The following is a 14,061-nucleotide window of genomic DNA, read 5'->3' as shown; positions in this document are numbered from 1 at the left end:
CTTTCCCCCTCTCTTCATTCTTGAATTCAGCCTTTCTTTATCCTAGATATATAATCAAATTGTTAGAATTAAACTTTTCATATTGTTTCTCTTTAAAAAGTAGAATTTGATTAGTTTAGAACGCTTTAAACGATTTGGCATAATTTCTAAGTAACTTGAGAATGAAAAAAATTGAAAAATGGTCAGCCATACAAAGGAGGTTATTGTAAGATTCTTCCCCAGCCTCTCAAGATGTCCAGCATCTTCCCTTGTAATCAAATCCCTCTTCAGAAATATAAAAGATCTTGTTTCTACCTATTTTGGCCTAGAGAGAGAAAATGTTCTAGAGAGACATTATTCAGATTTTGGATATTTTTGGATGGAAAAATATCTCTTCTTATTAAAATAATTTTCCCCGAAACAGAAGCTCAAAAAGATTTTCAGAAGGTGCAAGTATAATCTGTTCAAGAGGCCTTATCCTAGGGGTCCAGATTTTTGAAATTTTCAAATTAAGATTTTGAGGGGCCAATCAAATTCATCCAAATGTTTAGAGAAGATAAATAGAAGAAATAAAGAAAATCCCCCAAAAATGAGTAAATACTCACATAAGATGAAGAGTGGACTTAAGGACCAAAGGAAAAGCTTAAAAAATGAAATTTTGACACCTCACAATGGGGATTCCCCCTCATGAATAAGGCGCCTACTTCACATGTGTAATGGAGTTTTAAATCTTCAAAACTTGAGATATTTCATCTCTCCTCTCTCCTAATTCAAGTCTAGTTCCAAAAAGTAAGCTAAACTGACTTGAAAAAGGTCAGATATGCACTGTTACTCTACTCCTCTCCGAAGAGCCAAGAACTATGAATTTCTTAATAATTCACTAGCTTTTGACCTTTCCCTCTTCTAAAGATTGGTGGCCACTATTGTTACAAACAAGAGTAGAACCCTCAAACCATCAAGCCAAAGGAAAGCTCCCGAGAATTTATGTAAGTTAGAAATCTTATATTTTTCTTTATTCTTTTAATGCTTTCTAATTCTTGTGTTGTTTGAAGTGATAAATGGATGCTATGCCTTGTGGAAAGGCTTCCCCCTCTCTTATTCTTAAAATCAACCCTTCTTTATCCTAGTTAAGTGATCTAATAGTGGTAATTAAACTTTTCATATTGTTTCTCTTTTAAAAGTGAATTTGATTAGTTTAGAGTGCTTAAAACCAATTGGAGATCATTTTTAAGTAATTTTAAGCTAGGAAAATTTAAAAAATGATCAGCTATACAAAGGAGGTTATGGCAAAAATTTTCTAAAATTTGGTGAAATAAGTTTTATCTTTTATCATCCAAAAAGAGTAATCCCCACCAATTGTATATTCTAAAAGTGTAATTTTGATTTTATGCATAGAATGATGCATAAAGAAATTTGTTTTTATTCCAAAAGAGTTATTTTCATCAATTTTCATTTTATGCGCAGAAAGATGCATAAAGAAATTTATTTTTATTCCAAAAGAGTTATTCTCATCAATTTTCATTTTATGCACAGAAAGATGCATAAAGAAATTTATTTTCATTCCAAAAGAGTTATTCTCATCAATTTTCATTTTATGCACAGAAAGATGCATAAAGAAATTTATTTTCATTCCAAAAGAGTTATTCTCATCAATTTCCATTTTATGCACAGAAAGATGCATAAAGAAATTTATTTTCATTCCAAAAGAGTTATTCTCATCAATTTCCATTTTATGCACAGAAAGATGCATAAAGAAATTTATTTTTATTCCAAAAGAGTTATTCTCATCAATTTCCATTTTATGCACAGAAAGATGCGTAAAGAAATTTATTTTTATTCCAAAAGAGTTATTCTCATCAATTTCCATAAATAGGTGCATAAAGAATTTATTTTTATTTCAAAAGAGTTATTCTCATCAATTTTGATTTTATGCATATTATGATGCATAAAGAAATTTATTTTTAATTCTGCAAGATGAGGTTATCTAGTTTCATGTAGTGGGCGCCCTTGGCTTTAGCTAGAAAACAGGTATTTTTTCAAGAAGAATAGCCAATCTCTCATAGTTAGCCAAGGAGTTTCACTTCAAGGTCTTCTAATGAAACATCATATGCAAAGTTGGGTACCTAAAACTATAATCTGATCAAATATTTAATAACTGCATATCCCCTTTTCTTTGGGAACCAAGTTTGTATACAGGCCCTGTCGTAGGTTTAGACAAGTACAGTGAATGTGAGTAAATTGCCTATAACTTTTACATTATTACTCATATGATGTTCCCACTTTGCATATCACAAATACAAATAACATAAAGCTTAACTTGATTTATCGTGTAATTTTTGATGTGTTCTACTATTTTCTATATTATTTAAAATGTATTAGAATTGTTAAAAAACATACTTTTTTATCCTCCCACCACATCTACCATTTAAAATGCTCAAATTGTATGGATCTAGTGATGATTAGATTGGGAAAGATTAGTATAATGTGGGTATAAGGTAAAATTACAAATCTAACGGTTGGATTTTTGTAGATTTACTTTGGAAAATTTATTATGACTGTCAGAGGCCCATTAAATCAATTGTAATTTAATTCTAGAAAATTAAATATTGAATCTTTCAATCTAAAAACTCAAGGGATCAATGCTCTTGTTGCCATGAATTTACTAAAAGAAATTTGAGTATGGGAAGGTCCATTTTCAATCCTCCCAAGTGAAAATTCCCATATTGTGTCCACTCTCCCCTTTTCAAGTCTAAAACCAATCCTAGTTAGGTTTGGAAATCTAGGCTTGGTAAACTTCACAGCTTAGGTTTCATTCCATGTTTGAGGCTTGGGTAGGCACAAATCTTATATATGCATGCCACTTTATGTCCACATGAGCTTCGAGAGGATCCACATAAGCAGCTTGCCACCTCCACCCTCCATGTCAACATGGTCAACCTAGTTGACTCCCCACCTCATCATCCTAGTCATCATTAATGCCACATCATCTTGCCACCTTTGCATGCCACCTCGCACTTGGTGACATGGCATGCCACATCATGGAATTGCCACATCAACCATAATAGTGCCACATGTCAAGAGATTGTCACTTGTCATGCACGCATGTGACACGTGGCACCTCCTTCCCACCTCCCCTCTTTTTTCAAAAACATATTTTTGAAAAAGTTAATTTAGTAATTTAGAGAAATAGAATATAGAATTTTAAATAATAAAATATATATAACTTATTAAATAATAGAATTTAAAATCACTAATTTTAAAGGATTATATTTTGGGATTAGATCAATAATATTATTATTAAATTTTATATTATTAATTTAAAAAAATAATTTTTTTAATTTAATATTTCTTAATTTTTTTATGTAGAATAAACCTTTGAATAAAATTTAAAAAAATACTTTATTAAAAAAATCAGTTATATAATTATAAAATAAAATATATATTTAAAGATATATTTATATATCTAGTAATGATAAATATTTTGACTTGTTAATAAATATTATTAATAATATTGATTTTTACGTGGATAATAGTTTATCTTTAATTATCTTTATGTTTATCTTTATTATCCAATCAATCTTAGATAGGAAATCCAATGAGATTTGAAGTGGATAACCTATTTTTTCTATATAATCACACATCTCTAGTACTATCCCACACTTATCTCTAGTACTATCCCATCATTGAGCCTTTATAATATTTTCTCTCTTAGCTTCCTTGAGAATGGGTTCTCAAAGTCGTAGGAATCGGAAACGTGATAGAACTAGACTTCCCCCCGTCTACCAAGTTCAAGAGGAGGAGAGGAGAAGGGTAGCTCGTGAGAGAAAGAGAGAGTGGAGAGCACGTCAACGAGCAACACCTTCTGTTGGCGATGATCCAAGCCTTGCTCCTCCTCTTCCACTTCCTCTCCCTTCGCCCTCTTCCCCCCCACTACCCCTTAGTTTAGATAATCCACATGAACCCGCCCTTCCTGAGTCCCCTTCTCTTCTACAAGAACCCACCCCCCCTCCTTTGGGCGCCCTTTGTGTAGATAGGAAAGAACTATCAAAGTCAGGGGCACATCGTTGTGCCCATGCAATCTTCCATTCCTATTTCAAAGACCTCACGCCTTCATCACACAGGCATGTGTGCTTGATGCTTTGATTGATCTGCCCAACATGGCCAACTGCAAGGCGCTTTCCGACATTGGAGGTCGAAGAGAGAGGAGAGCTGGCATGGCGGTGCTACAAAGTGTTCGTCATTCCTATATAGTTAACAAGAAGAGGAACTCTGCGGACGCTTTGGCTGCTCGACGAGCTATTGTGGCAGCCATAAGTAGCTCCCAAATGAAGGGTAAGGTTAGTGCCACATCTCGCATCCTTTCCATAGCATCACATGCACTTAGAGTTGGGTCTATTAGACGACAAAGTTTAGATGCCAATGAGGTTGGTGCTTTGTAGGCGAGTAGTGGTCATGTAGCTAGGCATGATCGCCTACTAGATGAAACCACTAGAACCTTGATAGAAAGTTTTTGGGAGGAGAATTGTCATGCCTCGCCAGTTTTCAAGAAAGCTTTGCATAAGAGAGTGACAAGAGGAGTGTTCATTGAGCACGGTGCTTGCTATCTTGAAATGACCCAAACTGAGTTGTATTCTCAGTTTGTGGCTTCGTATCCAGAGCTTAAAATTGGGCAAAGGTAATTTGAGGGGTGTAAGCCTTGGTTTGTGAGGTACTCACGTCAGCGTGACACATGTTGTTGTCGCTCTACCATGTTGAGTTCAAACTTTTTTATGATGTGTTCCGTTCTCTTAGTGGGCATAGAGAGTTGCCTCGTAGTCCTCATGATTTCATCCACTCTCTTTTGTGTGCACACACAGAGGATGCCCAGTTCCATAGGATGCCTTGTGTGGAGAGCAATTTCACATCATGTGGTTCACTTGCACATCTACAGATGGTAGATCTTAATGCAAGTGACCAAGAGATAGTGGCATGGCAACGCTATGAGTATGTGACACACCAGCTCCAGAGTGGTGGACAGTCCAGGAAGTTGCAGCTCGTGGACAAACATACACCACGTTGTCACTTCATAGCCACATTTAGGGAGCACATCTGCCTCTATATACGGCACAGTCATTGTGCCAAGTGGCAGGATCGTCAGTTTCGAGCATGCTTGGCAGAGTTTCCTATAGGTGTGGTTGTCTCTATGATTGATTTTGCAGAGAACTACACATTCACACCTTTTTAGGAGATACAATCTGAGTATTACTTCTCAGATTGTATACACATTCACACCTTTTTAGGAGATACAATCTGAGTATTCACACCTTTTTAGGAGATACAATCTGAGTATTACTTCTCAGAGCAGGTAATGGTTATATTTCGTAATATTTGTTTTGTGTTTGAGCTACATTACTTATTTGATTTGGATTGGTAATTAGCGCCCAGTGCGGATTTTTCAAGTCTCTTGGTGCTTAAGAGGCCATGGAAAATCCGGGCCTTCCCCATACCATCGTACCCAAACATGCTCCAATGGGGACCAAACTTTGCAAGCATGTGAGGGGGACCCACCCCCACATGCTTGCAAAGTTTGGTCACAATCAAAGCATTTTTGATTGGTAATTAGCACCCAGTCCGAATTTTTCAAGTCTCTTGGTGCTTAAGAGGCCATGGAAAATCCGGGCCTTCCCCATACCATCGTACCCAAACATGCTCCGATGATGGGGACCAAAGTTTGCAAGCATGTGGGGGGGGACCTGGGGTAGATCCGACGGTAGATGAAAGGTGGCATACCCTTTATTGGTCTTTGCAGGGCCTTTCAGCACAGGTTGCAACCGCAAGCCGAACATATATAATTCGATTCCGACGACCCAATGAAATCGTACCCTTGTATCTGTATATAGTTAGGTAGCCTAACCGCAGTATACTCTACGTTAGACGTTCTTTTAGCCACAGCTTTCTTAGAGTTCGCTCCCCCCCACATGCTTGCAAATTTTGGTCCCCATCGGAGCATGTTTGGGTACGATGGTATGGAGAAGGCCCGGATTTTCCATGGCCTCTTAAGCACCAAGAGACTTGAAAAATCCGCATTGGGCCCTAATTACCAATCCAAACATGCTTCGATTGTGACCAAACTTTGCACGCATGTGGGGGTGGGTCCCCCCACATGCTTGCAAATTTTGGTCCCCATCGGAGCATGTTTGGGTACGACGGTATGGGGAAGGCCCGGATTTTCCATGGCCTCTTAAGCACCAAGAGACTTGAAAAATCCGCACTGGGCCCTAATTACCAATCCAAACATGCTCCCATTGTGACCAAACTTTGCAAGCATGTGAGGGTGGGTCCCCCCCATATGCTTGCAAAGTTTGGTCCCCATCGGAGCATGTTTGGGTACGATGGTATGGGGAAGGCCCGGATTTTCCTTGGCCTCTTAAGCACCAAGAGACTTGAAAAATCCGCACTGGGTGCTAATTACCAATCCAAACATGCTCCAATTGTGACCAACCTTTTCAAGCATGTGGGGGTGGGTCCCCTCCACATGCTTGCAAAGTTTGGTCCCCATCGGAGCATGTTTGGGTATGATGGTATGGGGAAGGCCCGGATTTTCCTTGGCCTCTTAAGCACCAAGAGACTTGAAACATCCGCACTGGGCGCCAATTGCCAATCCAAACATGCTCTGATTGTGACCAAACTTTGCAAACATGTGGGGGGGACCCACCCCCACATGCTTGCAAAGTTTGGTCCCCATCGGAGCATGTTTGGGTACGATGGTATGGGGAAGGCCCGGATTTTCCATGGCCTCTTAAGCACCAAGAGACTTGAAAAACCCGCACTGGGCGCTAATTACCAATCCAAACATGCTCCGATTGTGACCAAACTTTGCAAGCATGTGGGAGTGGGTCCCCCCCACATGCTTGCAAAGTTTGGTCCCCATCGGTTGGTCCCCATCGGAGCATGTTTGGATACGATGGTATGGGGAAGGCCTGGATTTTCCATGGCCTCTTAAGCACCAAAAGACTTCAAAAACCCGCACTGGGTGCTAATTACCAATCCAAACATGCTCTGATTATGACCAAACTTTTCAAGCATGTGGGGGTGGGTCCCCCCTACATGCTTGCAAAGTTTGGTTCCCATCGGAGCCTGTTTGGGTACGATGGTATGGGAAAGGCCCGGATTTTCCATGGCCTCTTAAGCACCAAGAGAGTTCAAAAACCCGCACTGGGTGCTAATTACCAATCCAAACATGCTCCGATTGTGACCAAACTTTGCAAGCATGTGGGGGTGGGTCCCCCCCACATGCTTGCAAAGTTTGGTCACATGTGGGTCCCCCCCACATGCTTACAAAGTTTGGTCCCCATCGGAGCCTCTTTGGGTACGATGGTATGGGGAAGGCCCGGATTTTCCATGGCCTCTTAAGCACCAAGAGACTTCAAAAACCCACACTGGGCACTAATTACCAATCCAAACATGCTCTGATTGTGACCAAACTTGTGGGTCCCCCCAACATGCTTGCAAAGTTTGGTCCCCATCGGCGGAGCATGTTTAGGTACGATGGCATGGAGATTTTCAACAAACAATATGATAGCCAAAGTGTTAAAAAATATAATAAAATCAAGAACATCAACTAAAATGTAATGATACTCAATAATGAAAAAACTCATAATGATATAAACATCAAATAAGTACATCAGAATGAAAATGAGCTATCCCAGCTAGTCTGAGGTTAGTCACTGCCCATAAATCTAATGTAAGTGAGCTAACCCAGCTAGTCTGAGTTTAGTCACTATCAACGGCGGCAACCCAATCAAAATCATCATCTCTAACGGTCAACGTGCGCGTTGAGGCTGCTGTGCACGTCGAGGAGGCTGTGCCGGCGGGGGTCGTCGAATGTCTGCGCGGGGGAGGTCTGCCTCAAAGGCAGGATCGTGAGCTGGTGCCGGTGTACTCGGGAGCTCACGAGTCCCAAAAGCTGCTATAGCCCTCTCTCTCTCTCTATGTCATGCTAATGCAAGATGTCTCTGTCTGTAAACCCAAAATCTATAATCTACAATGGTACGTGTCTGCCACTCTGCTCGTGTAAGCTCCTCTGCTGCTGTAAGGACACGCTGCTCATGAGAAGCAACACTACTGCTAGCACCATCACCCGAGGTGCCACTAGGACCAGCACCACCCACACGCTCATATGTTATGATCTGGCTCTCATGTAGGACTCTCTGGTATATGCATCAAACTCATGTGAGCTCCACTCAATCTCTAGAGGCACCTCAGGCTCCTGATCTGTATCATCAAAGGCATCGAGTCCCAAGTCAATAGCTGATGTAAAATCAATAGGCCTGCCAGAAGGCGTCGAGTCCCAAGTCAATAGCTAATGTAAAATCAATAGGCCTGCCAGTCCTAGCATCTACTCGAACGAGGCCTGGGTGAAGATCATCAATGCCCAAAACTCTGTATGTCGCTAGGTCGACGCGTGCATGGCAAGAGGGGCATGCTGAGAACCGTACTAGCTCCTGGGTGATGCAAGACAAATGGAAAAAATGTCCACATCCCAGGGCATATCCACCAGTAGTATCAATGTCCTCGATACATAAAGCGCAGCACGCATCACGTAGGAAGGGTGGTGCATCTTGAGGGAGAGGTCGTCGAAAAACCTCTGTAAACAGGCCGTGGATATAAAGGTAGGTAAGGCACTATCACGTTCGAGGATCTGCGAAACTCTCGAACATGCAGCATCAACTGCTCTGCCCTATGCTGGGCAATCCGCTCCATAATCTGGTGATGTTGTGCCTCAGCTCTAGAGCTCTCTACCTCGGTCCAAGCCTATGCAAAAAAGTAAAGCATAAAAATAATTGACTAGTCTCTCTCATTAGGTATTACTTAAAGAAATTTATAACTTAGGACCTTAATTATAACTCTTTTACGTGCAAGAGAAACCTACCTGCTGGATGTCGGACTCTCTCAGATGCTGTGCCTTTGTAGTAGCTGCCTCTGCCATCTGTAATGCAACTCTAAGGTGATCAATCTCCACTCTCGCCTCTACCAACTCCTGAGTGAGTCTCTCAGTGGGTAGGTGTGGGACCCTACGTGCCACAATCAACCATGCCGCTCATGTAAAAATATAGAAAAGTACATATAAACATGTAAATAAATGATAAAAAAAACTTAAGAAGTAATAAATATGTAAATACCTCGACATCTGTCGTCGGTATCGATCATGAGAACAGGCGCACCACGTGCTGGATGCTCTCCGTACGTTGATGCAGACCTGGGTGCCAAGAGCCTCTACTGTTGACATAGGCACAAATGAAGGATCTGTAATAGGATCTACACGAAGGGCTGGTGGAGGCCGCCTACCCTGTTCCTAGAGACGACCTCGGCCAGCACCACCACCCGACCGATGGCTAGTGTAATCCACCTCCTCCCCTAAGACAAACTCCGCATATAATTGCTTTGCGAAGTATATGGGAATCTGGCAGTTGTTCGGGCATTCTCCCATATGCGGCAACATATCGACTATAGATATGTGCCGCCATACGAGGATGCGAACACCGCGAAAATAGTAAGGGGCTTGCCCGCCCCCAGGCCTCATCCCACGACTATCGAGGAAAAGATCTAAGTATGCCTCATCCCTGATCGGAGCAAGATCACAGACCTGACGATATGTCAGGCCATGTGACACAGGAGCAGTGCGATGGTGGGCTATCCACTCATCTACATAAACAATATCGTGAAGGCTACGAAGGGACGAAAGCATCGCCTCCAAGTCTGCCACGATATGTAATGTAGACGGTGTGTCTCTAGCACTCCTACGGATAGCCGCTAACTCACGGTCTATCTCCGCGATGAGGTCCACAATAGATGAGCGGCCCTCCTCGTGGCCCTCCTCGTGTGACTCCATGCTAAAACCTAAGCCTAACACAAAGGTCCAATGTGAAGGGTCCAATGTGAAGGGTCTAATGTGAAGGGTCTAATGCTTAGTGCTAAGTAGCACTAATGAAGCTATAAAACAATGCTAATGGGCCCACTAATGCTAATCCAAATCAAGAGAGCAAGGAGAGTGAAAACGACTTCTGACAATGAGGCAAAAAAAAAAGTTTTTCGGTTTTATAACCTCGATCAAGGTTCGGTAGCATCATGCAATTTAGGGTTTGCAAGATTAACGCTCTGGATTTTAGGGTTAGTGAAACATACGGCCAAGATACACACTTAATTTTAGGGTTGGTGAAGGATCGACGGCTGAGATTTGATATTACTATCTCGTTCGAGGTACATGGACGGCTATGATTTAAAGTCATTACCACGACCAAGGTATGTTGACGGTCGAGATTCATTATATACCTCGATCGAGATATTTAAACGGCTGAGATCGCATCTTCCAACGTACGTAAATGGACGGTAGAGATTGTGTCTCTGTAACTCGAACGAGATATTTGGACGGTGGAGATTGCATCTACATATCTCGAACGGATATTTGGACGGTGGAGATTGTATCTCTGTATCTCGAACGAGTTATTTGGACAGTGGAGATTGGATCTCAATATCTCGTTCGAGATACGTGGACGATGGAGATTGTATCCCTTTACCTCGAACAATGAATGGTCGCGATTTGATTTTAATTTCTCGTTTGAGATACGTGGACGATGGAGATGTGCTAGTCAAATATGCCTAGGGGGATACAGCGTGGCCCTGATGTGGATCCGAGTGGCATAGATATCTCGATCGAGATAATGTGGTGGTGGTGACATGTAATGGTGACATGGATGATGACTGGAAACCCGGACCTGCTAGCGTGGCATTAGTTGGCATCTCGATCGAGATAGGTCGATTTAGGCTTGGGAGGCACGTGTCGTGTTTTAATTCACGGCGCTATCATTATCGAGGTACTCCGCCCGAGATGCATGGATGTCCCAATTTTAGAGAGAGTGAACGAAAGTGAGTACGCTCATCTTGCAACCTCCCAATGATGTGGATTGATGTGGATGGATGTATGGAAGATATGGATGGATGTGTGGATAATGTGGATTGATGTGGATTGGTGTGTGTATGATGAGTGAATGATGTGGATGATGTGGATGGATGTATGGATGAGGTGGATTGATGTGTGGATAATGTGGATTGATGTGCATGGATGTTTGAATGATGTGGATTGATGTGGATGGATGTATGGATGATGTGGATTGATGTGTGGATGATGCGATTGGATGTGATTTGATGTAGGAATGATGTGATGTGATAGGGATCGATGATGAAAATAAAATTGTGGTAAGATGAAAAAAAAAAGATGGGGTCTAATGTGAAAGGATGCGGAGTAATGAGAAAAGATAGAAATATTGTTGGAACTGTATTTGTTTGTGAAATCTATTGTTAAATGACTTTTTTATGTCAAGAATGTTGGGGAAGCATTTTGACCATCTTGTGAATGAGGTCATAGAGACCTATCTGTTTAAGTTGCAACTGCTGACGGAGAGTCATCGGAGGACATCTCGCGTAGCAAGGTCAGCCGAGGTCTTGACCAGCCTCATTTTGATTAAATGGTGAGCTTCCGGTACAGTGGATGAGGGACCAAGGAAGCGGCCTATGAGTGAAGCGCTAGGTGACCTGTGAAGGATCCTAGAGGGTGCTGACCATACGGTGCTCGGGCTCTGGGTCGCTGAAGATACCCACGAGTACGTCGGGGAAGATATTGGAACAAGGAGTAAGAGTTGTTTTCTGAATTCGGGCATGGATCTGGTTGATTGACCTTGCTGGTCCTCAACAACGGATGAGTCCATGGCTCTTTTATATGGATCTGTTGGTTGATCTTGCTGATGTTCAACGGAGATTCCATCTAGATATTTTTATGTGATTATATTGTCGGGTACTATGAGCTAGGAACTATTGAAAAGGCCCCTGAGTAAACAGGTGATGAGCGTTCTGGTTGTGCCAATGATGCCATAGGTAGACCGATGAAGGAAGGAATTGGAAATTAGGATTCAACTGGATAATTAGAGGATTATGATCAGTAACACTATGGTTTCATAAAATGATTGTTTTAAAGATTTGTTGAATCTGTGAAAAAGGCAAGTTCATATTCGGTGTGTAAGTGGTGTGCCTAGTTTTATGTTTGCATGAATATCCGGCTAGGGGGCCTGGGAACTCTTTTCCCTGGTACTTGGGACAAAATCTAATCAAAATTCCTAATTGGATCCTATCACTATAGTGGTTGGGCGGTTGGCTAACCCATGGGACTGGATGGGGTTAGGCTGGACTGATGGATCCCTAAAATGAGACTAAATTTCTGTTGGTACGATAGATGAAGTAAATCCCAGATAAAAATTGTTCTATGGAAAAGAATCAACGGCCGTGCCTCTCAACAATGAGGAAAAAAGCGTTGGTCTCTATGATCCAAGTGCAATCTTTCCCTTGATCTGACTATGGGACTTACAGGTTCGGTTAGATTAGTCCAGTTAGTTAAGGCTTTTGACTACATTAGAGAAAAGTTATCCTGGAGGAATCTCCCGTGCTTTCCGGGCAAGGAAGTTTTTCCAAGTTTGGTTTTGGATGAACCAATGGATTAGTCTCTTGTGTGGATATCCATGGGCGAGGCCCCGAGTGTGGGACCCTATCCCGCGCCAGAAGTGCTACTTTCGCTGCTAGCACCCTAGAATTTGTTGCGCAATGGGGTCATGGATCCTACAGTTATGGGGTCATGGATCCTACAGTTATGGCAAAATTTTCTTAAATTTTGTGAAATAAGTTTTATCTTTTATTATTCAAAAAGAGTAATCCCCACTGTTTGTGTATTCTAAAAGTGTTATTTTCATTCTAGGCATAGAAAATTGCATATTAGAAATATTTTTATTGTAAAAGCGTTATTTTTATTAGAATTAATTTCTATGCATAGAAAGATGCATATTAGAAATATTTTTATTGTAAAAGCGTTATTTTCATTATAATTAATTTTTATGCATAGAAAGATGCATATTGGAAATATTTTTATTGTAAAAGCGTTATTTTCATTAGAATTAATTTCTATGCATAGAAAGATGCATATTGGATATTTTTTTATTATAAAAGTGTGATTTTTATTAGAATTAATTTTTATGCATAGAAAGATGCATAAAGGAATTTATTTTTATTTCAAGAGTTATTCTCTCATTAGATTTTATTTTATGCATAGGAAGGTGCATAAAGGAATTTATTTTTATTTCAAAAGAGTTATTCTCATTGATTTTGATTTTATGCATAGGAAGATGCATAAAGAAATTTATTTTTATTTCAAAAGAGTTATTCTCATTGATTTTGATTTATGCATAGGAAGATGCATAAAGGAATTTATTTTTATTTCAAAAGAGTTATTCTCATTGATTTTGATTTTGATTTTATGCATAGGAAGATGCATAAAGGAATTTATTTTTATTTCAAAAGAGTTATTCTCATTGATTTTGATTTTATGCATAGGAAGATGCATAAAGGAATTTATTTTTATTTTAAAAGAATTATTATCATTGATTTTGATTTTATGCATAGGAAGATGCATAAAGGAATTTATTTATTGTCATTAAATTTTATTTTATGCATAGAAAGATGCATAAAGGAATTTATTTTTATTTCGAAAGTGTTATTTTTCTTAAAATTGAATTTATGCATAAATAGATGTATAAAAGGATTTTTATAAAAGTGTTATTGCCACAAAAGTTGATTTTTATAAAAGAATGAATGGATGTATATGTGATGTGAATGAGATAAATGTGAATGAATGGATGGATAGATGTGATGTGAATCAGATAAATGTGAATGAATGGATGGATAGATGTGATGTGAATCAGATAAATGTGAATGAATGGATGGATAGATGTGATGTGAATCAGATAAATGTTAATGAATGGATGGATAGATGTGATGTGAATCAGATAAATGTTAATGAATGGATGGATAGATGTTATGTGAATCAGATAAATGTGAATGAATGGATGGATGGATGTGATGTGAATAGATGTGATGAGATGTCATGTGAATCACGATGTAAATGAATGATATGGGATGGATGTGGGTGTATTTGAAAGGATGGATGTGGATGTATGTAAATAATGGATGTGGATGTTATGTGAATAATGGATGTGGATGTAT

Source organism: Cibotium barometz, chromosome 8, assembly GCF_041138505.1.
Source record: "Cibotium barometz isolate CiBa-2024 chromosome 8, ASM4113850v1, whole genome shotgun sequence".
Lineage (NCBI taxonomy): Eukaryota > Viridiplantae > Streptophyta > Polypodiopsida > Cyatheales > Cibotiaceae > Cibotium > Cibotium barometz.
This window is presented reverse-complemented; position numbering follows the sequence as displayed.